At 44.2% G+C, this 27,960-nt stretch overlaps 1 long non-coding RNA gene across 1 annotated transcript in view; it reads left to right on the top strand.

Moving 5' to 3' along the window:
• The window catches only part of LOC146856794 (uncharacterized), a 36,882-nt gene extending 14,576 nt beyond the window's left edge, over window positions 1–22,306 (top strand). Inside the window, exons 2-4 of the long non-coding RNA XR_014979503.1 lie at window positions 15,076–15,171; window positions 17,879–17,951; window positions 21,703–22,306. This is a non-coding gene — a long non-coding RNA (uncharacterized LOC146856794). The remainder of the gene's footprint in view (window positions 1–15,075; window positions 15,172–17,878; window positions 17,952–21,702) is intronic.
• Window positions 22,307–27,960: the final 5,654 nt, after the last annotated feature.

Here is a 27,960-nt window from a genome sequence, read left to right as displayed (position 1 = left end):
GAATCAAAGGTTTGAAGTAGATGAAGGGAGGGATGCCGTAATACCGCTTCTGTTTTAATGGTCTTCTGTAACAAATCCGTCAGAGGGGAGGCTGTTGGGAAAAATTTGGAATGAACCCACGGTAATAACCCAGAATATCCCAGAAGGCTCGGAGATCTCGCTTTGTTTTGGGAAAGGGAACCTGGGAAATAGCCGCTACCTTGTTACTTTGGGGTTTGATAACCCCTTCCCATAACAAGTACACCAAGTAACAGACAGTTTGGGCAGCCAGGTGACTTTTAGTGGGGTTGATCTTCAGCCCATGAGCCCCCAATGCCTGTATCAGCACACATAGGTGGTCTAAGTGTTGGTCCCACGTGTCACTATAAATGATGATGTCATCCATGTAGGCCGCAGAGTACCTTTCATGTGGCTGTAGAATCTTATTCATAGCCCTCTGAAAGGTGGCTGGAGCTCCATGCAAGCTGAAAGGCAATACGGGGAATTGTTATTGCCCGTCTGGGATGGAAAATGCCGTCTTCTTCTTATCTTGTTCTCTAAGATGTATTTGCCAATACCCCTTACACAAATCTAGGGTGCTGATATATTTTGCCTTGCCCATTTGTTTGATCATCTCGTCCACCCTAGGTAATGGATAGGAGTCGAATTCTGATGTTTTATTGACTTCCCTGAAGTCTATAAGGAAACGAACCGATCATCGGGTTTCGGCACCAAGACAATAGGCGAACTCCATTCACTCACAGCGGTTTCTATGATTCCCATGTGCAGCATCTGTTGAACCTCCTCCTTGATGGTTGCTCTGCGTGCTTCAGGTATCCTATAGGATCCAGGCGTACTCTTTTCCCAGGAAGGGTTTTTATGAAGTGATCCAGTAAGGATGTTTTTCCTGGAGATAGAGAAAACACCTCTCTCAAAGGGTGGAGTTTATCTATCAGGTTCTGTTTTAAGGGTTGTGAGAGGTCCGTATCTATACATTGGTCAAACAGTGGATTTTATCCTGATGTTACCCCCACCAACATAGGAATAGGACCCTCCTATTTTTTCAACAGATTTATATGATATATTTGTGATGTACCCCAGTTGGCGTCTAGCTCGATCCGATAGGTGACAGGAGTCACTTTATCAAGTACTGTGTGAGGACCTTGCCATTGGCCTAAAAGCTTATGATCAGACGATGCCATCATCAGCAGAACGTGATCGCCCACGTTGAAAGATCTCTCCTTGGCTTTCTTGTCGTATTGGACTTTTTGTGCAGCCTGTGCCTCTTCCATATTGGTTCGGACGATAGCCCGAATTTGGCTTAAATGGATTTTGAGGTTTTACACATACTCCACTGGGAGTTTGGTTCTGACTTTCTTGCTCTCCCCTGCTTCGTGAGCCATCACCAATAAAGAACGGGGTTGTCGGCCGTACAATTATTCAAAAGGAGAATAGCCTGTACTTTTCTGAACCTTGCACCGGATGGCGAACAGTGCTAGGGACAGCATCACCTCCCATTTCCTTGTTTCAAGAGCAAGGAGTTTTTTTAGGGTACTTTTCAGGGTGGCATTGTACCGTTTCACCAACCCTTCGGTTTGTGGGAGGTACGCGGCTGTGCGGATCTGTGTGATTCCTAGCTGTGAGCATACCTGTCTCATTAGTTTGGAAACAAATGAGGTGCCTTGGTCGGTTAATATCTCCTTCGGGAACCCCACCAGGGAAAAGATATTAACCATGGATTTTGCGATATAGGAGGCATTCGGGTGACGCAAGGCTCCTGCTTCGGGGAAACAGGTGGCGTAATCGGCCAAGACCAACACATGACAACACCCACTCTGTGAGGGTAACAAGGGACCTATGATGTCCATGCCTACTCGACAAAAGGGCTCGTCTATGATGGGGAGCGGATGAAGGGGTACTCGGGTAGGCCTATATCTGCTATTCTTCTGGCAAATGGAACATTCACAGCAGTAGATTTTTACCTGCTGGTATATCCCTGGCCAGTAGAATCCCTCTAAGATGGCCTTCTCGATCTTTTCATTACTGAAATGCCCACCCAACAGATGACTGTGTGCGAGGTAGAGGACTTTATCATGAAATGGTCCAGGTACTAATAACTGTGGATGTTGTGTTGGCCCCCCCTTTCTATATATCAACCCATTAAAATTTGGGACCTACGTGAAGGGGGTCTTCTTGGGTTGTTGCACTATTCCAGGCTTCCTGCAGAACAGAGTCCTCTCTTTGAGCTGCATGGAAATTCCTGTCAGTTTCCCAGGGGGTTTCCTCTCATAGGACAGGAAAAACCCAGACAGGATTCTTCTTCTCTTTTTGTCTTTGCTTCCGGCCTTTTCTGACTTTCAAAGGAGGCCATTCCGGTTTTTCATCCCAGGAAAAAGGAACGGTGTCCCACCACTTTTCTCCCTCGTCTTGTGTTTCTCGGATTAACCCGGTCAGGTCGGGGTAATCGTTTACGACGATTAACTGTTCTGGCAATTGTGGGATGAGCCCTACACGTAGGGTTGACGCTGGTTCTGACCTGCGTTGGATGGAAACGTCCGTGGTAGGGTACTGCTTTTTGTCTCTATGTACACATTGTATGGTCACAGTCCCAGTAGTGTGTTTTATCCCTTGATTCAGGATTTGGGGGTCATAAGACACTCTGGAGCCAGCCTGTGTCCACCAAGGCTGTGACAGGTTGTCCATTCACGGAAAGCCGGCAATGGTAGGGAGGTGTTTTTTGTTCTCTGGAGGGAAACAGTAGTAGTTTCTTACTACTGCAATCTCCATAGGTTCTTCTTTCTGTGGGCACAACCTTGCTAGATGCCCTATACCACCACAATGTAAACACTATGGTCCAGCCATTGGTGGTCTGAGTACAGGAGAGCTGGGTATGACTGTAACAGGGTCTGGTTTCCTCGCGATAGTGGGTCGAGGAGGACGATGACCCCCACTTCCTCCTGGTCTCCAAGGAGTCTCCTCTCGGCCCTTCTGGATTTCTTGTGCTCTGCTGTAGGCACTGGCTATCTCCACAGCTGACTCTAGTGTGAGACGGGCATGCTGCCAAACCCACTTTTGTATTGGGGGATGAAAGGACGACAAGCACTGTTCTAAATATATTTTGGCCATTATCTCTTCCTTCGTTGTGGCTATGGGTTTCAACCACCTGTCCGCCATGTCAATTACTCGAAAATACAAAGCTCTGGGTGTCTCCTGAGGCCCCTCTTTAATCTGTTGCAGTCGTATCCTATACGTCTCGTCATCAATGCCCAATCGTTCCAATATACACTGTTTAATGTCTGCATATGGGGTCACTCCTTGTAAATTTGTTGCCTGATGTGCTGCCTGTAGGTCTCTTGATAATAACGGACTCAAGTATTGTCCCCATTTGTTAGCGGGCCAGGCTGCCGCCATCGCCATTCGTTCTAAATTGTTGAAAAAGTAGTCAGGATCTTCACCGCTCACATACCTCTGCATGACAACAGAGGGTAGAGATTTATGACCCCCCTGTTGCCCTATGGCCTCGACTAGCTTTCCTATGGCGGTTTCTTGTGTCTAGCTTTGACCGGTCAATGTCTGTTGTAGCTTTCCCCGGTCCTCTTCGGCCACCGATAAGAACTTCTTCATGACCTTTTCCAGGTTCCGTTGGCTCTCTGTCATCTTGGTAATCACGTCCTCCATGTCTCCGGATCCCACTTCTGACACCACCTGTGGGAGGGCAGGCTGGATAAACGGACATGGAGGCTGGATATATTTCCTACTGGTACTTTATTTGGTCTCTCAAGTTTCACAGCCCAGTTATAAGGGACTCCTTGGTGTAACTTGGGTCTTCCTCTTCCTTCCAGTAGCCTTGTTTCTTCTTCCCACCATCTCCTGGTTGAGTATTTTCCCCGGAGGCTTGGAAATGAGGAAAAGAAAGGAGCAGTCAGTAAATGGGCTAAAAGAGAGAGACGCAATCCCTTCACCTCACCCGTTCCATGGGAGAATTTAACTAAAAATAGAAAGAACAAATAATTGTGGAATGCTACTTCCACGGTTTTATCCAACGTAGTTTGCAAGTCCTCCTCTCAGTTCATGGTGAACACCAACTAAATTTAACAGCCTAACGGCGCTCACATCCAATGCCCCGTCTTTGGTTGCCCACTACGTGCCTTGGATCAGTGGTGTGAGGGTTTTCTCAGGATGAGTCTAGTGAGGACAGACAAAACAGTGCCAGGGGCTTGTCCTTTCGTGCTCCCCCCTCACGTCCCCTCCCGACGTGCTCGATCCTTAAACAGCTACCCACCCATCCCGTAAGCACTTACCTGCTCTGCTACAACTCTCCTGAGTTGTGGACGCACTTCCGCATCCTCCGGTGGACACCACCACTCCTCTCTCTACCTCTTGGATTCTTCCTCTGCTTCCCCTTCCTCTTGGGGTCCCTCCTTTGGATTTCTCTGGACTTCAGCTTCTGTCGAGTTGTCTCCGTCTCCTTCACGATTCCGGATCTTTTTTCGTTGTCTCCGGATTGTCCGTTTTCACTCTCTCCACGAGAGTCTTTCCGGGGTTAGCTCTGCCTCCAGGTGCAGGGTTCAACCAAACCCTCTTGTCCTGTGATGACACATGACAGGGAGGGGTTATTTCCCGGAAATGGATGGGATCCTCGTTTTGATTCCGGGTCACGTCCTGCCTCCGGTCGTCGGAACGCGGACCCTCGTCCGGGTGTGCAGATATGTTTTGGGGGCCGGGATGGATTTCCTCACAATACATATCTGCAAGAGTTGCATAACTACATTGCAAGACACAAGAGATTGTGTCTATCAAGCCAATATGCTGTTGTTTCTCTTCCTTACGGGCCACAACTTATTACGGTCTTAGTCTTGATCAGTAGTGTCCTCTTAGATTAACATGTCGTGCCAAAGGCCACATACCTCAACACCACCTCCTCTCGTGTCACAATAAGCTCTTCTTTTTTAACTAGTGCCTCAGCAGTCTGTTGTTTAGGCATTATGTAAGTCAATGTGCATACCCACTTGACTATAGATACCTTAGAGTCATCACAGAACATATTTGTTGTTGGCAATTGTCTGATGTTGACTAACAGTCGTATTTAATTATACGCTAAATCAAGAAAAAGAGAACACAGCATGAGTTAACCTACTCATTATAGCTGTGTCTCTAGAGCAGTGTGATGTAATCTCAGATAAATATACCCACCAACAAAGATCTATAGGCGGTCGGTCCCACATCTCCAACAAGCCTAACTCGCCATAGGTTTTACTTCTCCAATAAGGTGATGTACCTGTATTATTTGTCATCGCCCATACCATACCCAATCAACAGTGCTATTTCTGCTGAATAAAGTTGAATATCAACAGAGGTGCTCTCACAAAACCCTACTTGCTCGTAATTTCTGTTGGTAACAAGAATTGTTTAAGCCAAAAGCTATCCATTTCTCGGACTGCAATAATATTAATAATAAGGGAGATTTATAGAGCGCACAGCTACCTCCAATGGAGGTGTCCCTGCGCTGAGGTGCAGATTCACTGTGAGGAGGAAAAGGGGTGAACTACGGGAGGTTAAAAAGCCAGGTTTTTTGAAGGCCGGTTCTGACTCAATCATATGGAGAGGCATGGAATTCCAAAGTGACGCAGCTCTCACCGAGAATGCGCTGCTGCCTATCCTAGCCTTGAAGAAGTGAGGAATCCTGAGCAGTTTCAGGTGATTAGATCTCAGAACCCTGTCTTGATGGTAGTTCTGAAGTCTATGTCTCAAGTAACCCTGGCCCCGATATCTAGTGGCTCTGTAGGCGAGGGTGAGTGCCTTATACTCGATCCTCCTTTTGACGGGCAGCCAATGGAGGCTCTGCAAGTGAGGGGAAATATGGTGGCGGAACGCCACTTTGCTAATTGATCTGGCCGTGGCATTTCTGAATTATATGCAGCCTGCGGACCAGATAGGCTGGTAATCCAATATGATGGCTATTAGAATAATCCAACCAGGACGTGACCAGTAAATGGACCACTGTCTTCCTGCAATCTATCGGAAGGAAGTGAACACATTTTTGTAGGGCTCTCAGCTTCCAGAAGCATGATGAGGAGACCTGGCAGATCTGGGCCTTACAGGAGAGGTCATTGTCAAATTTAAACCCCAAATTTCTGGCTGAATCCACTGGGATCGGTGGGGGGGGTTTAGCTCTGAGTGCCACCAGAGCTCAGGTGGAGGGGGTGATGATTGATTGAGGAATAGGACCTCTGTTTTCTCTGTGTTTAATTTTAAGCAATTCTCAGTCATCCAGGCCGAGATGTTATTCAGGCATTGCTTAAAGTTGGGGAAAGCAGCCTCCGAGTGTTCTTTGAAAGAGAACACCAGCTGAGTGTCATTAGCATAGGTGACTACTCTCACTCTCCATTTTTCGACCAGGGTCGCGAGGGGGGGTCAAATAAACATTGAAAAGTACAGGGCTCAGAGCTGAGTCCTGGGGAACCCCACAAAAAAGGGGTTTCTGGGAGGACAGTCAGGGCCGGAGAAATACCTGTTGAGAACGGTTCTCTAAGAACGACTGGAACCAAGACAATGTGGTTCCCCTCACTCCCAAGTGTCTGAGTCTCTCCAAAAGAATCTGTTGAGACACCATGTTGAATGCTGCGGAGACATCCAACAGCACCAGCATTGCAGAGCTGCCCTGGTCAACAGCTTCACAAACTGTTTCAGCAACTTCCACGAGAGCTGTCTCTGTGCTGTAGTCCGATCTAAAACCAGATTGAGAATCATGGAAACGATTGTTGGATTCAAGGAAATCAGACAATTGCTTCTGAACTTCCTTCTCAAGAATTTTGGCTGGCACCGGCAGGAGGGTGAGAGGCCTAAAAGTCTTGTGTTCTGCTGGGTCACCGTCTAGTTTCTTAAGAATAGGCCATAGGTAGGCTTGTTTCCAGGCAGCAGGATAAATACCAGTTGTCAGGGAGGAGTTCCAGGTCTGGTTCAGCTGCATATTGAACCAGGGGGCAAATAGTTTTAAAAACTGAGCCGGGCAGGGTTCACCTGGAGAACCTGATTTACATATGTACAGCTCTGAGAGAAGCCTCCAGAAGAAATGGGCAAAATTCAGACCAAGTGCCATGGAGATCAGAGGTAGGATTTAACATAGAAGAGGTCATAGCTGGGGTAAAGGAGAAGTAGATCAGTTGGATTTTCTCCTGAAAGGGTCCGATAGGTCAGCACAGAGGATAGTTGAGGGGGAAACTGCGCTGTCTAGAGCCGTGGGCTTGGTAAAACATTGGACAATTTTAAATACTTCTTTGGCCGAGTTGTCAGATAATTTGATTAGGCTAGCAAAGTAGTCCCTCATGGTGTTACGCTTCAGCCTGTGGAATTTATTTAAAGCTGCTCTGTAGGAGCATTTTGCCACCGGATTGTACGATTTTCTCCAGGAGGGTTCAAGTTTCTTGCAAAGACTTTTCTCCGCTTGTAATTCCATGGAGAATCAAGGGGCTGAGGGTTTTTGTCCTGGAAGATATCACTGGTCTACGAGGGGCCCCTCTGTCTAAGGTGGAGGTGACACAGCAGTTGAAACTGGATACATCACTGCTTGGGTCACCCATCAGCAGTGGGGGGGTGTTTTGGAACAAAGGTCCCATAGTTTCAGGAGAGACCTTCCTCCAGTTTCTCCTTTTTTCGGACTCTTTCTTTGGGAGTTTGTTTCGGAAAAACATAAAAAATCTGAATTTTGGTGGATGGCCAACAAAACTGATGTCAACAGTACACCAAACCTTTCGTACGTTGAAAAGAACAGCAGGGCTGACGGTCATCTCTAAATTTGGATAGCAGAGTGCCATTGAAATGGCAGAAGTAATATCCGCCGCCATCCCGGCAGACACTCCTTCGTCCACCAAACTCTAAATCAGGCCCCAAGTAAAGTTAGCATCCATCATGTCAGATTTCTGACAGTAAAACGTAACCTCCAAGTATTTGAAAGTTGTGCCCTCCCATCTCAATGACAGCTGATGTAGCTGATCAATCACTCCTTTGTCCACTACCTGCAGTGGAAACAGACACAATGTATCATTATTTATGTATAGTCCAGATGCTGTGCCAAAATTCTTCAGGGTTCGTAGAGCGTTTAATAGACGAGGCTCTACATTATGGAAGTAAAATGATACATTGTCTGCACATAAGAAAAAAGAGTGGATCTCCTTGCCTATCTGTATTCCCTGCAGGGGGTGGGGGGGTCTGTCGGAACACCTCCATCAATGGTTCCATTACTAGGTCAAAATAATAGAGAAGAGGGGGCAGCCCATGGATGTCATTTGGGAGTAGTCAGAGGTTGCAGCTGTGACCAATAGCTTACCCCCTGCTACTCCTGGCACTTCCAGCTAGAGGTCACAGCTGCGTCCCATGACTACTCCCAAATTACATCCATGGGGGAGCCTGGTTTATACTTCTCTTTATACACACATGTATAGAAATGACCTTTTTAGTCTTAACTCTGGCACTGGGTTAATATACAATGGTCTAATCCATTTAGTTATTTCTATTCCTACTGAGAAGCGTGGGCCCTCTCAAACATTTATCTTTTAGCCAGATGATCTTTGTAGCAGCTTGAGAGGTAAGAGGGAGAACACAATCACAATTGAATCTTAGTACAGTGTAACCTATTTGGTCAAATAATACTCCACTGGACAACTAAATCTGAGATAAGTAAGGTTTATTTATAAATTTAGAAACAGATCTATATAAACCAGCCTCAACATTATCATATAGAAATACAGACCGAACAAAATGAGTCTGAATCTCCTAAAGAGATTTACCCTATTTAACAAAAATCTGATGACTAGTTCTATAATGACAATGCCAGTAATCAGGAAAAAAGAATTGAATATTAAACTGCATCAAATGGTCGTCACGGGTAAGCACTGCCTTAAAGGGACATCTCTAAACTATGAAGCATTGAATAAGGGTGCAATTACGAAGGTGTCAGCTGTCAGAATCTTCAATAGAAAACACTCCAACCCTGGGCCTAAGTCCTAAGTTGTCTCTCTTGACCCGCACTAAGCTATAGCATGAGATATTAGTTGCATTCAAGGTAGACAATCCTCATGACTTTCTCCAGTACTTTTCCATGGTTCCTGCACAATTTGAATACTTGCACCAACTTTCCCACATCGATAAGTTGCAACTTCATTCATCCTTGGTCATTCTCCTCCTCCATGACTACATCGTTTCTCCTTGCCAAACTTTGTCTTCTCATATCTTGTTATCTAATGAAAACAAAACTCTTCTATGCTAACTAATGAGTCTTTGTCCACACCTGCACTGGAAACAAAAATAAAAGCAAATACATTCTACGTTGAAGGTTAAATATGAATTACTTGTTAGACTTTCAACATGAGTTTGAACTGAACGGTTCTCGAGGCCCAAACTTATGACAATTTAGCAGTGCGCAGGGTTACAAATATCTGCACATTTCTACACAAATAAATGCAGCTTCTTAATGCAGAAATAAATTGCAAAGAATTACGAAGATGTCATTTCAAATGCACCAACATGGATATACTTGCTTGTTACACGTATACATGTTTAACATTCGTCTACACATACACATCCCGTTTTAATAACTTCACAATGAGACACATCTAAATGTAAACTTCTCTTGACATATTAAGATGTAAATATCACAAAGACCTTTATTAGTCACGTCTATATGCACACAGTTAAAAGTCTCATTAATTTTCATGTGGAGTACATTAAATATGCAATACTCAAGCTTTTATTAGTAATATTAATCACACAGAATATATTTGAACACTCACTATGCATGATTATGATGCACTCCTACACTATCTCAGAATGGGATCAAAATTACATTGCTCCACTAGTCTCATTTTATGTATCACAGTCCAGTGAGTCCAAAGCCTTCTCCATATCAATAGACAAAACTACTGGAATACCATGGTCAGCCATGCAGCCATCCATCACATGGAAAAGTCTTCGGACATTTAACACTGTATCCTCAATGGTATATGGTGGTAACGCCCTGCTCTATGGCCTCCCAGACTTCACACTGGCACCCCTTCAGGACATCCTATATGCCTTTAAACGTCTCATCCAGGGCCTGAAGAAATATGATCACATTACAGCCATTCCACTTGAACTTCCTTGTCTACTATTACCCTTCTGCACCATGTTCAAAACCAGCTACACTATTTACAAAGACATCATGGCCAGCACCCCCCCTTATCTTGCAGACAAGCTTAACATCTCTGCTAATTCTTGCAATACTCGCAGCCCGGACACCATTAGAGTGCAGTCTAAGAAGTGTAAAAAAGGAAACAACAGGCCTTTTCCTTCTATGCATGTAGGATCTGGAACAATGTCCCTGTAATTATCAGAATCACCCTAATGCTGCTCCGGTTTAGGAAAGAACTGAACAAGCACCTCTTTAAAGAACACTACATCACAATAAATTAGCTATCGTAAAACCAGCTACCCCTCCTAAGCTCGTTGACGTTATGCTTGTCTTTGAGCTTATACAGTGTTCGCCTGCCTTTTAGCTTCGATCACGCAATAGAAATACCACATACATACAAATATAAGTATAAAACAGACTGGTTTGGATGCAACAGGTCTTTCAGTAAAAGCAGTAATCAGGTTTCTAAAACCTTGCTCTCTACCTTGCAATCAGAATTCAGTACAGTAAAGAGTGATATGACTTCACCTCCAGAGGCACCACTCTAAGGCAAAAACGGGGCCACCAGCACCAACCGCCACCCACACTTTAGATCACACCAACAGGTCTTACACTGGGGTAGTATAAGGTCACCTAAGTCTTTTTTTTCACGGCACGTCAGCCTGAAAAGTGCCTCTGACACCCTTGTGGCCTCCTTAAGTGCACTTTACGCTACTGATTACGAAGGATGCTTACAGGCGGCACAGGAGTATGTAGATTTCTCTGCAGCTCCACAATGTTGCTAAGCCTCGCCGTATCTTATTTCCATGTTGTTCAGGGTTTTGGGAAAAGATGTCCTAACATTAGGAATACTGATTTCCTAACTGCGATTATCTCTGCCTCGCAATTAGGAAATCAATATTCCTAATGTAGAAAACCTTGTATTTCTAAATACCAATTCATAGTAGGTCGAAAATCGACTTGCCCAATGAACATTATCAGCAGACCACCACGTCTGTGATTGCTTTTTAATAAAGCAATCTTTTGGTTTTTTAAAAGCACTCCATTTTCTTTAAAGGAAAACGGGATGTGTTTCAAAAAAGAAAATTAAACTTTAAGTTTCATTTTTAAACATTCTCAAAAGGGACAGGATCCCGAGTGGACCCCTTCCCATTTGGAATGGATTACTGCTACTTTTGAACTGGTAGGAAATTATTACTGTTTTGCAACCAGAATTTAGTCAAAAACAGTAATACATACCATACCGATTCGCTATTTGGAACTGACCCGAATTGCAAAACGTATTAGGTTACCGAATGAATCACAATTTTGAGTTTTTACATTTGAAAAAAGATTTCGGCCGTTTGCGACCGCAAAAATCTTTGTGAAACTGACCCCCAAGTTCGGTATTTCGAGTTAATGTAACCATCCCTCCCACATAGAGCACGCCAGGAGACGGGGATGCACAGACGTTCGCCGACAAAGCGGAAGCAGCGACAGGTCTTTCTTGATTATGAAGAGTTATTAATAATTAATGAAGGTTGAACGCCAGATAGTAGTTGTGTTGCGTTTAAGGATTTAAACACGAACACTTGGTGGAGGGTTTACTTAAGCAGAGCTGTGGTCTGAGCAGGTTGTTTTTTCTTAGATATTTACTTCGAGCAATATTTTGAGGTAGAAAACATGATGACGCTCTCGTTATTTTTTCCGGCTGGAATCGAGCGGGTCTTCAATTAGTTCGTTAACAAAGCTTCGATGAAGCTTAATTAACGTTGTGAGTTACTTTCAAAATTCGCATTACAGGAAGAATAGTATTTGTATCAGAAATAGTTTTCTTGTCTGGTAACCAACTTCTTCATCTTTGGTGACATCTAGTGTCCAAGCTGAGAAACACAAATGTACTGTTGAGAGGATAGGATACAAACGTGTCCACAAGTCAGATTTCCGCATCAGACAACTTTATTTATTCTTTTATTCATACATTTTTATGTAGCGCGGACATTACCCAAAGGTATTAGAGCGCATTACAATAAACACAGGTTTCATTGCAAAGTTACAAACAGATGAGGGTCTCGATACGGTCGTTACAAAGGCATGCATTATATACAGATTAAAGGCGAGGCGGGGGTTAAGGTAGTAGTAGCAAGGTTAGGTAAAGTGAGGCAGGAGTAGTGCAGTAGGACTCAGTCTTGGGAAAGGTACATTATCCTGTGGGCTTGGCTAATGGAACAGCTGGCCACAGTGTCTTTGTAGGAGAAGGGCTTTCAGCTCAATTTTGAAGACCTGCAATAAAGTGGTGGTACATGGTTTCAGAGGTAGGTAGGGAGTCCCATTTTCTACTTGCACTACCTGAGAAGGATCGTGCCATGAAAACTTCCTTTGTGACGGTTGGAGGCCCCAACAGCAAAGCGTCTGAATTCCGTGATGATCTGGTACCTCCCCAAAGCTTCAGTTTGTTCACTAGGTACAGAGGAGTTGGCTGTATGCAAGGCCTTGTGGGTGAAACAGGCAGTCTTATTTATCGCCCTGACTTCTATAGGGACCCCGCAAAGAGTGACAAGTATTGGGGAAATGTGGTTGTTTCTTTCTGCCCCATAGACGAAGCGTGCTACTGAATGCAAAACTGATTTCAACGGAATGAGGTGGGTCTTGAGGAGACCTGTCAGAAGAGAGTTTGCAATAGTCAATTCTGGAGAGAACCAGTAATTGAGCAAGAAATTTCAGGTGTTGCTCAGGAATGCAATGGTGGATTTTCCAAAGAAGACATATTTGATATTGTGCATTCCTGGCCATGGTGCTGATTTGGGTTTGATGGTTGAGCCTTTTATCCAGAGTGACTTCCAGAGATTTAGCACTGACAATGACGATAGGTTTTGTTGGTGAGGATGTTGAGAGAAGCCATACAGGATTGTACAGGTAGTGCTAATGTGAGGAAGTCAGGAGGAATTTGGTTTTGGAGGGGTTCAGTTTTAGGTTGTGAGGGATCATCACATCATAAATGGAGTTTAAGGTGTTGGCAAGATGGGAAATGTCGGGGGCGTTGCTTGAGCTGCCACATGATGGCCGCATCCGGCTGAGGCTCCGCGTTTCGAGCGGGTCTGTTCCTCATCTCGGAGCCACTTCTGCCGACTTTTTGAGCCATGCTATAGTTTCCCTGGAGGAGCGAGCGCGGAGGCACAGGTAGCTATCCTTTGTTTCTTCAATCCATAGCTGTTTTTGCCTGTTTTCCTCCACGCTCCGCTCTCCTCAGTTTTTCCGACCGCGCCTGCCATTTTGCCTGCGGCGGGACGCTGCTTCTATTTTTGGCTCATTTCTCACGTATTGTGGTGCGCTTTGAGGGCGATGCTGATTATTTCTTCTCTGAGCTTGTGTTTTTTTTGGCATCTTTTTTGGAGATTCAAGTGCTATCTCCCTTATGCAATTTTTTGAGGCGGCATTTCCCTTTCAGCGCTGTTTACTCGCCTGCACTACCGGACATGCCTGCAACTTCTATTTAAATGCAGGAATAACGTGGGGCTCTACAGGGTGGCCTCCTTTATATAAATGTATTTCTCTAAGGACTGGACTTTCTCCTGCTGTTGTGGCAGCAAATGTCTCTGGTTGTTCTACACTGAGTTTGCCCCTTTTTAGCTCCAGCAGCAACTTATATTTTGTCAACTGTGGCCAGCTATAGAGTTCTTTGAAGTGTTCAGCTGCTTGAATTTCGCTCTGTTTCAACCCTGTCAGCAGCTTGCCAATAATGTCCCCAGGTCATGTTTTTTGCTGTTTTGGATTCTTTTGAGCTGACCTCATAACCTCTTAAAGCTAATTTGTTTTTTGGCGACCTCTACAACACTCTGCACGTTGTCACAGTGAACTTACAAGTTACGGTTTTGCCTTGTTTTTCACCATTTTGATCCATCTCTTTATATGGAGCCTACCTCCTCCCTGGGTCAGAAGGGTACCCCTGCCTGTATGTCTTCCCTCTGCAAGGACTCTAACACTGCTGCCTCCTCTAAACGCCCAAAAAAAGGAACCAACCTCTCCTACCAAACCTCCTCTCCCTATAACATTGGAAGACCTCATGGAAGAGATAAGGCTCATTAAATCACTTGTTCTTGACACCAATGCTACTGTTCAGAGGATGGAGGAGAAATGGTCTACCTTAGACTCAAGAGTGTCTGCTGTGGAACAGAAAATCAGCGATAGCCAAGACGTGATCCCTCGGGTTGCTGCTATGTCTAAAGAGATTGCTCTCCTTAAGATGCAAACGGAGGACTTCGAAAATCGCAATAGGTGCAACAATCTTCGTATTTACGGTATTGCTGAGGGAGAGGAGGGGTCCGACATGCTTACCTTTTTTAAAAACACACATCCCTAAAATTGTTGGTCTCAAGGACAGCACCACTCTCAACCTGCAACGAGCTCATCGCATCGGCCCTAAATCTGGAGGTTCTTCTACCTTGTCAACTAAACGCCCCAGAGGGATAATCGTTCTGTTCCTGGAGTACACAGAGCTGTTAATGATTCTCTTGGTGGCAAAGCTAAGAAAGCAGATGCTGTGGTCTGGCCACAGAGTCTTCTTTTCCCAGGATGTGGCCCGTGCCACTGCTGCTCGTCTCAAGGAATTACTTTCTCTTCGTCCGGCCCTCTGCTCCATAAACGCCAGATATGGCCTGGTACATCCGTGTTTCTTCAAGGTCACGTATAAAGATCGTCCCTACTCTTTTGATCATCCTGAAGATTTAAGACAATTCATTTCCCGTCATAAAGGAGATGAGATGGATTTTGGCGGGGCATGAGCGATGTCTCCTCATGCCTTGTTTCATGTGTTTTGAGTTTTCATCTCTCATTCCAATGTTCCCAAGGCTTTTGTCTTTTGTTGTTGTTGTTGTTGGTTATGGCTTTTTGTTGCTGTCTGTTCGTTTTCCACAGAGGCCATTTCTTATCCTCTATGTGGTTTTTCTCCACAGATGTCTTCCTTCACGTACAGACCCACTTCCCTGATGTCTCCTCTCCTCCCGCCTTCCCTTCCCGCTCCTAATGTTCATAATCACTCCCAATGTTTGGTAAGTGTTAACTCACTCATTATATACCTTTGTTACTGTTGTCTGTTTGGTTTTTTTTTGTTTGTGTTTCTTTATCTTTATTTGCTCTCTTTACTGCCTCCTGTTTTGTCATAAAAATGTATGTGTTTCCCTCCCTTAGTCTACTGGTATGAGGTTGTTCATTATGTTATTGATTACCGCAGTTTGTCCGCCTTCTATGGCAGCCTTTTTTATCTCTGCTTTGGTCTTTTTCCACAAGTTTCTTCCCTCTCACTCAGCTTCATTTCCCTGATGCTTCTTCCCATTCTGCCCTCCTATCCTGTTTTTTTTAATGTTTACAGTTGCCCTCACTGTTTGGTAAGTGTTAATTCTTCTACCTGATACCCTGGTTGAAGCTGTTTGATTGTTTTAATTATTTCATTCCATGTATTTTCTAGTCTATGTTGTCACTCTCTTCTCCTATATTATTTCTTTCAAGGCTCCCTGTTCTCTATATATTCTTATGTATTCAATGGTTCCTGTTGTTTCCCGGTGTCTTCGCTGGCTCTGCCATCTGTCCTTCTTTTGCGGCTCCCTGCCTCCACACAATACTCTTTTTCCTCCGGATTTATACTCCGTTATTCTTGATTGTAGCCTTCTGGCTTCATGTCAACCTTTCTTCTCTTTACCATCTTCTTTCTATACCTTCTTCCTTTTCCTTTCTCTATCCTCTCTCATCTTCCCTTTTCTGTCTTTTCTTCACTGACCTCTGATCCCTTTTTTATTTTTATTTTTTTTCACTTCTACTGCCTTTTACTTTTTTTGTAGTCTTTCTTTTTCCTCTCTTTCACACCCTTTCCTCTAATTTGCCTTTATATCAGCCTCTTAACCCTATTGACTCTAAAGTTTTTCATATTGGATTTTCATTTCTTTCTCTTAAATTTATAATACTCATGGTGATGTTTGATGCTTTCCCCCTTGCGATGACTGACAATGTTCGAATTATTTCTTGGAATGTTAAGGGCCTACGAAACCCTGTTAAAAAACAAAGAGTTCTTACGCATCTCGCCAAATTACAATGTAAGATTGCTATGTTACAAGAAATGTGCCTTAATGATCAAGATGTTAACTCTCTTAAAAAACAATGGGTAGGCCATATTTGTAATCCCCAGCTAAAGACCGGAAAAATTGAGTAGTTATACTTTTTCATAAGTCCCTTTTCCTGACAAGTGAATGCGAAGAGAAGGATACAGATGGAAGATGGCTTCTTCTTCACATCCTTATAAATGGATCCTGTTTTTCTTTCCTCAATATCTATGGCCCCACTGGCATTGATCCCCAATTTTGGCAGTCAATGTCACACACCCTTCACTCCTGTTCTGACTCTAACCTCCTAGTGGGCGGGATTGCAATCAGGTCTTAGACCCTTTTATAGATAGGAAATCTTCCTCTAGGTACATCCCCAATAAAATGGAAACAATCCTTTGCCAATACAATACAGTCTAGGGGTCTGGTTGACGCCTGACTCTCCGGAATTCACTTTTTACACTCCCACCCATAACTTCACCTCTAGAATTGACTATATTTTTTTAAGCCCACACCTTCTCTCTCATTTAAAACATGCTGAGATTGGTTCCATTCTCATCTCCGATCATGGTCCCGTTTTCATTACTTTAGATCTCCCCTCTCCACCTTCTAAATCCCATCACTGGCGCTTCAATAGTTATCTGCTCAAAGACCCCACATTAATTAAACGCTTTAAAAATTTAACTTCAACATTTTTTCTTTTCAATACTTGCCCTGCTATGCCCTTTTCAACCATTTGGGATGCCTTTAATACGACACCCAGAGGCTTTATTATTGAATATGTGGCAACCAAAAAGAAACAATGTCTTAAAAAGTCTGCTTCTATTCTATCTTCCATCAAATAATTGGTGTCAAGGAACCACACACTTTTACCTGTTCAATTGCGTGGTGTTGTGTTTCGCAGAGACGCAATGAGCCAACTTCCCTGATTCCTATTTCATAACTGGTGATTTTAAATATTACATTAGTTAACAGATAGAAACTGGGGAGGAGGGCCGGATACTGGACGTTCTTTTGTAGTGGGTTCTTGCTGTCGACCTGCGAGGCAACAAGGGACAAATCTAAGTAAACTGTCCAGAGTACTTTGTTTTTTAAACTACTTTCTACTGTGAGTTTTCTTTTTAAATTCAAATCTAATAAAAAGCCTACCTGCGATCAGAGGTTGGAAGTCCTAACGTCCGAGTATGTCTTTGAGGGGCTGGTTTGCAGAGGTGGGGTAGATTTAGTGCGTCTTTGCTTTGAGATGGTGAAGTCTCAGGACACTCTTGAGGAAGAGAGCAAAACACCAGTATGACTCTAAGTTCAACTACATGAGTCTTTCTTATAACCTTGGTTAAATACTTAAATATTACTTTTAGACATAACTCACTTGTGGGTTTTAGTATTCCCTTTTAACCAGCACCTACTAAATGGGAAAAAGCAGAAGGAAAAACAACATGCCTTCTAATATTAATTTGCTATTCCAAGCAACTAAGAATGTTCTTTCTTTAAATAAACTCTATGACTTTTACTCAAAAGCTACAAAGTTTTTCTTGACAGTGTTCTTTTCTTTCATAACAAAATTGAGCACAAAATGGTTCCAAAAATTATTGTTGACTTTCTTGCGTAGGGCGCCAGAATTAACTTGTACTTAGCTTTCTTATTTCTTGTTTTGCACGTCTAGACGTCGCAGTGAAGAAAGAAGATTCCCAGGAACCAGAGTCAAGAGCGATGAAGTCCTACGCGTTGCCTTTCAGGTAAGTTTTGAAGAGGAGCAGCACGAACTTCATCCCGGCAAAACGAACAGAAGGCCAAGCGCCTTCTAGAACTCAGGTGTGGTCTTTTATAAGTAGACCACACCGAAGCGTTCACACGTTCGCCCACGTTCCCTACATGGCCACGTGTGCACACAGATTCTTCCTGGTCCCGGTAGCGAGCAGAAGTTCCGCCGGAACCCACAGCTCCGTAGCTTTCTGTATTCTAAACACAAAGTGTTTCCGTCCAACTCAATGATAAAGATAGAGCTGCAGACATCTCTGGGATCTCGCACTTAAAACTCCAAGTGTCCTTTGTCAATAATACCCGCTATATGTCCAAACATACTTAGAAACAGTTTCATTGTTCATGCTTTAACCAAGTACAATATTAAATCACCTAAGCCTCATTTTTACAATACAAACAAGCATAAAACTAATTTACACATTACACTACATTAAGGAGTGCTGGTGCACGGGATAGGGGCGGGCTTTTTATAATTCAAAAAGGCTTTGAACTATATAGAGACACGCACAGAGATGTGTAGTACAGAACATGTCTTTGACTAGATGCTCCAATCATGACAATTGGAGCATGCATATTTTTCATCCAATAACGAAGCTACAATTATTAATCTGGTCCAGGCAAAAATGACTTTTAATAGCAAATCCACTGAGGCTGCTTCCGGGACGTTACTCAAAATTAACTCCAAATTTTAAGTCGAGCCGGTAAATTGTTGGCGAACTATTTAAAGAGCAAGTCTCAATGCTCTAGAATAGCTAAAATCACTGACGAAAATGGTGATCATCACTTTAAAGATGACGAGATACTGTCTTGCTTCACGGAATTTTACAAAGTATTATACACTCCTAAATCATCTCCATCGGACGCCGTTTTGGACTCTTTTTTCGATTCATTACCCTTCCCCGTTCTTCCCCTCCTCCCGACTGTTCTCCGTTTGATGAATCGGATGGGAGACGTTGCCTTTGTTGAGTATAAGTCGAATTGGACAGAACTTGTCGCTTCGTTGCCAAATCTTCGTATTGGATTTTTTGGCATACATTGCCGTGAAAATTTGGTTATCAAGCCATTTTTGTCTAAGGATAGTTAAGTGCCATCATAGGTACATATTGGACATATTTATGTATCTGGGAATTTTCTGGAAAATATCCGCAATAGAAACCATTGGTCAATAATAGAATTTATGCAAAAATAATTGCGGACATATGGATGTACAAGTATTTATAATCAAGGGTGGTCGGTGTACCACCATTTTGCCCTGAAGAAGTCCTAAGTCAACAGGATGAAACGCGTCGGCTGATGAAGAAAAGCAACACCGTTATTGATTAAAATGAAATAATAAAAATAGAAGAATGAAATGTCAAGAACTTAATTTACTCTTATTATTTCTGTATGATCACAGACTCTGCTTTATTGGCTGTTGATGTTTTGCGGTGCTTAGACCATATCTGTGGTTGTTTGCTCTCTGTTAGAAGCAGATATCTCCCTTTCCAAAATAAAATCGGCCTTGTCTAAGCTACTCAAGGATAAGGCTCCTGGGCCGGATGGCTTTACCGCCAGATTTTACTCTTGTTTTTCTCCAATACTTTACCTCATCTTTTGTCTCTTTTTCAATATTTTGTTTCTCACAAAGAGGCTTGTGGCTCCTTTCTTGAGGCCATGATTTGTTTGATTCTAAAGAAAGCTAAAGATCCCTCCTTTTGTGCTAATCATCACCCCATTTCTTTGATTAATTTAGATTGTAAGATTTTCGCTACAGTATTGGCCCTGCGCATTAATCATGTGCTTCCAGACCGGATTGGTTCTGAACAGACTGGTTTTGTTAAGGGTCAGACTTTAGCTGACAATTCTAGAACTTTTCTTAATATTATGCATCTAGTTTCCAAGGGTTCCTCCCCTGTTGCGGCCATAACCCTTGATGCAGAGAAAGCTTTTGACCGTATACACTGGCTTTTTATGATGCGTGGCCTTAGGTGGCATGGCTCTGGCCCATCCATCATGTCCTTGAGGAATCTGGTATATTCCTCTCCTACTACTTCGGATTTTGTTAATGGATCTCAATCATGCTATTTTCCTTTACAACGAGGCACCCGTCAGTACTGTCCCCATTCTCCCTTGCTTTTCATCCTCTCTCTTGAACCTTTTCTTCATTCTCTGCGTTCTTCATCAACTGTTCGCGGTTTTCTTCACAAGGCAATCAAAATCAAATTTACTGCCTATGCCGATGATATTATGCTATATATATCTGATCCCTCTACCTCCTGGCCAGCCTTCACCAATCTACTCTCCTCTTACACCGCCCCGTCCGGCTACAAGTAAAATTTTTCTAAATCAGAGGTGCTCCCATTAAACAAATATTGTTTGAAAAGTATGTTTGATGGGACCGATTTCAAATGGAATACTAATAATATCACTTGCTTGGGTATTAAGTATACTTCTTCTATTGCCGGAACTGTTCAGCTTAATTTGGAAGATCTTTTATTGAAAATTAATACCATGGCAGGCCGATGGTCTCCCCTCTTTTTGTCATGGTGGGGTAGATTGAACACTATCAAATTGATGATGCTCCCCATTATCAATTTCTATTTGTCCATGCTTCCAGTGAAACTCCCTCTAAAATTCTTTAAAACCCTCAATGGTGCTCTGAGTAAATTTATTTGGAATGGTCGAAGGGCACGTATCTCTTTATCTTTCTTCTCTGCCCCTAAGGATCGGGGAGGTGTTCACTTTCCTAATTTCCGTCAATACCACTCCATCTTTTTAATCCATCAAGTGATACCTTATCTGTCCACTTCAACAGATCTTCCTTCTCCTGTTTGGCATAGATTGGAGGAATCTCTGATCCACCCTTTTCCTTTTTCCTCGTTAGCTAATTTTTTCCATCCTCCTCGCTTTTTTAATGCTTCGACCATTTCCTATTTTATTTCCGTCTTTCATCGGGTCAAGCGCAAATCCCATACACCTCTTCAATTGTTTTTAGATTCTCCTTTATGGTACAATAAGTCTATTAAACTGTCTAATCGTACCATCTTCTGGAAAACTTGGGCCACTAAGGGGATTCTCCAGGTTAAACATCTCTTACAGGGATCACATTTTCTCTCTTCCCAGGAAATTCAGTCCAAGTTCAGCCTTCCTGGCTCCTCACTCCTTAGATATGACTCCTTACGATTGCTTTTAACTACTCAGCTTTCTTTACTCTCCGGTTCTCCTCCCTCTATTTCAGACCCCATTTTTGAGACTCTGTCCACCTCCTCTTCCATTCGGGCCTCCCATATTTACAAATATCTTCATTTTTCTTCTTCTAATCGCCCCAAGAGTAAAGTAGAACTCACGTGGGAATCCGAATTGCAATGTACCCTTTCTATTCACACATGGAATTCCATATGGGCGTGCATTCATCATACCTCCTGTACTGCTAACACCAACCAGACCCTTTATTACGTCTATCAAAGATTATTTTTAAACCCACTATCGCTTTCCAAGTATAGTTTGGACCTCTCCCCGAATTGCTGGTCTTGTGATAATTCCCATGGCTCTTTACTGCACTCCTTTTTTCTTTGTCCAAATATTACTTTGTTTTGGATTAAGGTGTGTAAATCAATCTCCTCTATCTGCTCCATCACTTTTCCCTTTGATATTTACTCAATTTTTCTGGGCGGTAATTCTGCTCGGTGGATTGGTTCTCGCAGGGTGGGCTTCTTTGTTGATTTGTTAATTGCTATTGCCTTTCAGATAATTACATCCAACTGGAAGGATGCCACCAAGGTCTCTTTTTCTGCATGGTGGAACCTTCTCTGCTATCATTACAGAATGGATAGATCTTCTGCCATTACATCTCAGCAACTTATCTGGAAAGAAGCCTTCTGATCTCCACTCACCAACTATCTATCTGCATTACGCAACAAAGACAGTTCCTTTGCCTTTCAACCACCATGAGTACTCTATAATTTCTAATATATGAGTCTTACTTTCAATGTTTGAGTTTTACTCTGTTTGCATATAATGTTTTGATTGTTTTTCACCAGTTTTTACTTATGTTTTCTGATTAGGATCTCATCTTTTTCTCTCTTTCTTTCTTTTCTCTTCTTCTCTTTTTCTTACTTTTTCCCCCTTTTTCTTTTCTCGTCATTCAAAATTGTAAAAATTGCTATTTGCTTTACGGTACAATTTTTCACTAATGCTTCCATTTTCTTGTTTTATTCCCTTGGCATTGTTGTTCAGATCAATTTTTCATCCTTCCTTATTATATATTTTGCCTGCTAGATTTTGCTATTTTTCTATATTTTTTGCTTTATTGTTGTACCTATGCTCTTACTAATCTCAATAAAACTCTTTGAACAAAAAAAAAAGATGGGAAATGTCATTTGTGGATGAGACCTTTAAGTAGAGCTGGGTGTTGTCTACATGCATTCTGATGGCAGAAGACCCCAGCCTTCCATAGAAGGATTCCCGGGTGGGGGGGGGGCAACCACTTGAGATGGCGGAAGCATAGTGAGGATGGTCCCAGACCCAGGACCTACAATCCGCTGCAATAAATCAACTGTTTGTAGCATCAGGACATGAATTAGCGGCATAGATGGCCTATACTGGCAGGCGGACTCTGGCTTGTGAGCATCGAGCTGCGAGCTGCATGGTGTGCTGAATTCTGCCCTTCCAGTGGCGAACCGAAGAAGGCAGCTGGGGCCATGTGCATCCCTAACCCACGAGCGGAGTAGTGGCCCTGTTGTTCCCTGCTGTGGCCTGGTTGGATGTTGCTGCGCCCGTCAGCCTGAGGAGGCCCCGTGGGTGCTGCTGCCCACTACCCATTGCTGGGGGTGAGCGCGGACACTTGATCGAGTTGGAAGGGGCACCGACAAGCACTGCTGCTTTGAAACCACACCGTACTGGGATTAAATGTCACCAGGTGAGCCGCAGTGTCCCGGCGCTCCAAAATGCACTTGCATCAAACTGGGCCCTGAAGCCATGGACAGCCTGGGGCACCGGGTGGATCATCCGTAGTGCAAAGGCGGTGCTGTCCTCATGCGCTAATTGAGCTGAGTGCACCCTCGTCCAGCTGATGGCATCATGCTGTGCTGTGGTGACCCACCTTGCTACTGTCATCAATAGCGATCTGGCGTTGGATGGTGTGGGCCGTGCTGGGACATACGAGGGATCCTGTGTGGTGTGATCCTGCACACACACCCTGTACAACACAGGTGATCTTGGAAGGAGGACATTGTTGTTCCACCTGTGCTGACACCCTCGACAAGTAGCGTTCCCCTTAAGGCCGGCGTGGGGAGGACCGGTCAGGTGCTGCACATGTAAAGACTTGGGGCACCGATGGAAACCCTATATGACTTGGAGGGGGCGCCCTTACTAGGTACTGTGCACCAAGTGCCCTGCAGTATTGTGACACTCGATGACCTCCTCCCCTTGCTGTGCAGAGTGCTTGCGGCAGAGCTCTGGACTGCTGTCGGGGAGTGGTATGAGCTTGTCCATTTGCTGCATATTGAACCAGATGCAAGGCCCGCTTCTAATTCCTGTTCAGCTGCTCCTTACTGGGTCTCTCCTCCACGACAAAGTACTCTACACCGCAACGCCGCTCATAAGCCGAGGTCCCTCCGAGACCGCCTGTGGCCCTCATAGAAGGGGATGACAAGGGGAGGGACACGTATGTCTCTCTCTGTGCTAAGGCCGAGGGACACTAATAAGCACTATGTGCATCAGGAATAAAACAGACAGACCACCTGCCCACCCTCGCTCCCGCAAAAACAACAATTGATGGACAGAATGCAGAACAATGTTATACATTTACCCTAGTACAGAGATCTGGGCCTAAATCCATCGTTTTTTTGCTCACCATGCCATTCCAGTTTGAACCCAGCAATATGCAAATCAGTCTTGACCTTGTGCCCAATGGGAACAGTCCAGCCCGTACTATCAGGCCAGGTCCTCCCTGGACTGGAAACAAGCATCCTAGGACCTGTTTTGGGGTTTCACCCCTCATCAGCCGGGATAGCTTGACTCCAGTGGCATGGAGAGCTCGGAACCCACATCTGGGCATACCCGTCCCACCCGGGGAGATGATTGCAAAAACAACAATTGATGGACAGAATGCGGAACGATGTCATACATTCACCCCAGTATAGAGATCTGGGCCTAAATCCATTTTTTTTTGCTCACCATACCATTCCAGTTTGAACCCAGCCATATGATCAGTCTTGACCCTGTGCCCAATGGGAAAAGTCCAGCCTGAACTACCAGGCCATGTCCTCCCTGGACTGGAAACAAGCATCTTAGGACCGGTTTCGGGGTTTCACCCCTCATCAGCCAGGATAGCTTGACTCCAATGGCATGGAGAGCATGGGACCCACGTCTGGGCATACCTGTCCCACTCAGGGTGACAATTGCAAAACAAGCTTTTGCAATGCAATAGGTCTCGCATTTACGCAAGTTTAACCTATTGGCATTGTAAATGACAATGCCTTTTATTTATATTTTAAAAACGAAAACAAAAATTAAAGGCATTGATATTTGCAATGTCAATAGTTCAAACTCACATAAATGCGAGACCTATTGCATTGCAAATGCTTGTTGTAAATGTTTTTGGCTGATACTAACTGCTAAGAGCAAATAGCAAGCGGGCAAGTCTGAAGGACTTGTCTGACAGGAGTGGATTCAAAGCCCTCTACCTTGTATCTAAAACTGCAATCTGTAAAGTTGCGACGCCTACGCCTTGGTTATATATTCAACGGACTATACCAATTACTTCTGGAGGGAGGGCATTTGGTTACTGAACCTAATTCTACAGCAGCGAAATCCTTTCATTGCATTGAAGACCGACAAAAACAACATACCGAATTTAGAAATGGAAGCAATAAAGGTTGTGTGTTATTCAATTTAAGTTTCTTCTCTTTTATTTTGTAGTGTACTCTCCCAACGTAGTATCCCTTTCACTTATGCTGGTTTCGTGGCAAATGTGCTACGAAACGGCGCAACTGTTTTGAGATGTCATTCTCAGCCGCAACTGAATACACAAACTTGTCGTGAAACAATACCATCGGATGAAGGTGCATTAACAGCCAACATGCAAACATCAATCTAACAGAAACACAGTTGTAGTATTTTTGTTTGCTATTGGATATCAAAAAATAAAAAGAAAATACCACACTGGCTGTACATAAGAAAATGTAGCCACGGAAGTCTCCATACACTGTACTAATTGAGTCCTGCACCCCTCCTAGGATCTTGGTATCGGCTATCTGGCCAAGGTCCCTGGGGAAGAGCTTTTGGGCTGGTGACACACACACAAAGCAGCTTTGTGTAAATTTATGCTCCGGTGTGGATGTGAGAAGGATAGGCTTAGGCTGTGAGGTGCTCGAGATGGAGCAAGACAAATAGAGTTGGGACACGGGCACTACGTGCCCTCCATCCTAGGCAGCGCTGCTTATTGAATTTCTCTCTAGCGTAGCCACTCTCTTCAGCTACCCCAGAGGTGTCTCGCTCACTCTGGATGCGGTGATCAGCTTGTCTGTGATACACGCGGGGCAGTCCTCTGCAGTTAGACGTGCGGGTCCTCTTCTCCCCAGCAGGTTTCTGAGCTGTTTATCCATCTCTCTCTCATTCTGCCCGTTACTCTGCAGTTGTCTCCCCGCCCCCTCTCTCCTGACAGCGCTCGCTTTTCCTCCCCGGTGCTCTCAACCCGCCCGATCAGTGGACACTGCCGCAGGGAAGGCTATTTATTGATCACTGACTCCTTTTGCTCTGTCCAGCACCCTCGGTGCATCCCGGCTCTAGGCAGCGAACTTCCATCACCAGACAGAAGTGTATTTATGCAAAGCCCCTGGACATGGAACATCATTGTACAGAATAAAAGAAAATGATGAAAAAAAAAAAGTGCTTACAGACTAATTGAAGGAGACAGTATAACGCCGCAAGTAAAAGATCCAGTCCTGATGGGCGGTCACAAAAGGAGACAGGGCGGTAACAAGGAGGGAGTAAGAAGCCTCATTATCAATCGGAAGCCAGCGTTTACCATGGACAATGACACCAGCCAATGAAAATTATGGACGGGGCTTCAACACCACTTCTAAAACATACCCTACTACAGCATGCCTCACAGAGCGAGCAGCGCATGCGCTGCAATGCTAGGCTCGACCTAAACAACAATTGATGGACAGAACGCAGAACAATGTCATACATTCACCCCAGTACAGAGATCTGGGTCTAAATCTATCGTTTTTTTGCTCACCATGCCATTCCAGTTTGAATTCAGCCATATGCAAATCAGTCTTGACCCTTCAAGCTATCCTGGCTGATGAGGGGTGAAACCCCAAATCCGGTCCTAGGATGCTTGTTTCTGGTCCAGTGAGGACCTGGCTTGGCAGTTCAGGCTGGACTGTTCCCATAAGGCACAGGATCAAGACTGATTTGCATATGGCCAGGTCTAAACTAGGGTGGCATGGTGAGCAAAAGAATGATGGATTTAACCCAGATCTTTTGACTGGGGGTGAATATTTTGATTTGTTCTGCATCCCGTCCATCAATAGTGTGCCTTTTGCACTCTCGCTCCCGGTCCACCCCCTTTGAGTACTCACAGGCTCAGACTCTGGATGACTATGTGTCCCTTACCATAGCGCTCCTCCTATAGAAAAACTGAACGTTATTTTTCTGGGAAATATGAGACTCTCATGTGGCAACTGAACAACACTTTGCTGCCCTGATGACTGTTATTAGCCTTCTTAAAGATGACCAGCACAAATTGGCAGAATGGGTCAAAACAAATGAACTGATACTCTCCATCCTATCCCCGAGCCAGGCCGAACACTCTGTGCAGATTGCCCACTTACGCCAAAGGTGGAGCAGCTTCACGAACGCTTGGATGAGGCGAAAGAGAGAGCCCAAGGAATAATGTCCAGATTGTGGGTGTCCCTGCTCATAGAGGATTGGCTCCAGACAGTGGTGGCCCCACCCAGCCTGTCAGAACTATTTAAAGTGGAGAGTGCACATCGATTCCCATAAGAGGCCTATTGCTGGGGCACTGCCACAACCTATAGTGGCCAGGATTCCTAACTTTAAAGACCGGGATACACTGCTATGAGATGCACATGAGAAGGTGCCCATTCTCATGGAAAACACAAGGACTTCTTTATTTCTGAATTACACAACTGCAGACGAATGCAAATTCTTCTTTTTTCAAACCGCGCCACCCAAGACTCAACGAGTTCCCCGTGAAATGACAGGGCGCGTCACCCCATGACTATTTGGAGGCAACACACCCCCTCCCACAGCAGGCCATAAAGGGTCAGCTGGAGGCAATCCGCTGGGTGACTACTTTGTGAACCACCAAGATGCCCATCAGTTTCAGCTCCTCACTGGGCAGTGCCTCAGATTCTGTAGGCAGCATGTCTCTGTTCCCTTCAATGACCCCTTAGATGACAAATGATTGGCTGGATTAACTGTTGTGAATGCTATTTGTGAGCTAATGTTTTCCCTTTCAGGTTAAATCTGCTGCACCGGTGTGCAGGATCGTTCCTGGCCGCTTGCAGGCTGGACACTGGGGCTGATTGAACTATATTACACATGAATATCTGTTTCTGCTCTTGGATCTGGCCCAGATACATAACTTACTCATTGTCCCTGCCACTGATATATATGGTTCTGTTTCTTTATTTGTAAAAAATACTGGGGCCGGGTCTGGATGACACAGTAGTCATGACTCCACCATTCCATTCTAACATCCCCAAACGGTTTGTTTCTTCATGGTTGATATGTTATTGTTGGTTATATTGTTTGGTTGAGCAACAAACCATCTCTGCACCGAGTATTGTGGGAATATATTTAACTGTTTGACACGGTCACCTAATTTATCTTTAAGAGGAGCTGAAGTATGTGATATGGGGACAGCCACAGATGAAGGACCAGGGGTTTTAACACCGCATAGCTCACCACGATGTTAAGTGCTTCTAATATCATCACTGAGAATGTGCGGGGTATGGTTTCAGTGTATAA

The sequence above is a fragment of the Triturus cristatus genome, chromosome 3_2 (assembly GCF_964204655.1).
Source record: "Triturus cristatus chromosome 3_2, aTriCri1.1, whole genome shotgun sequence".
Classification (NCBI taxonomy): Eukaryota; Metazoa; Chordata; class Amphibia; order Caudata; family Salamandridae; genus Triturus; species Triturus cristatus.
Note: the sequence above shows the minus strand (reverse complement) of the source record. Positions and strands in the feature narration are given on the sequence as shown.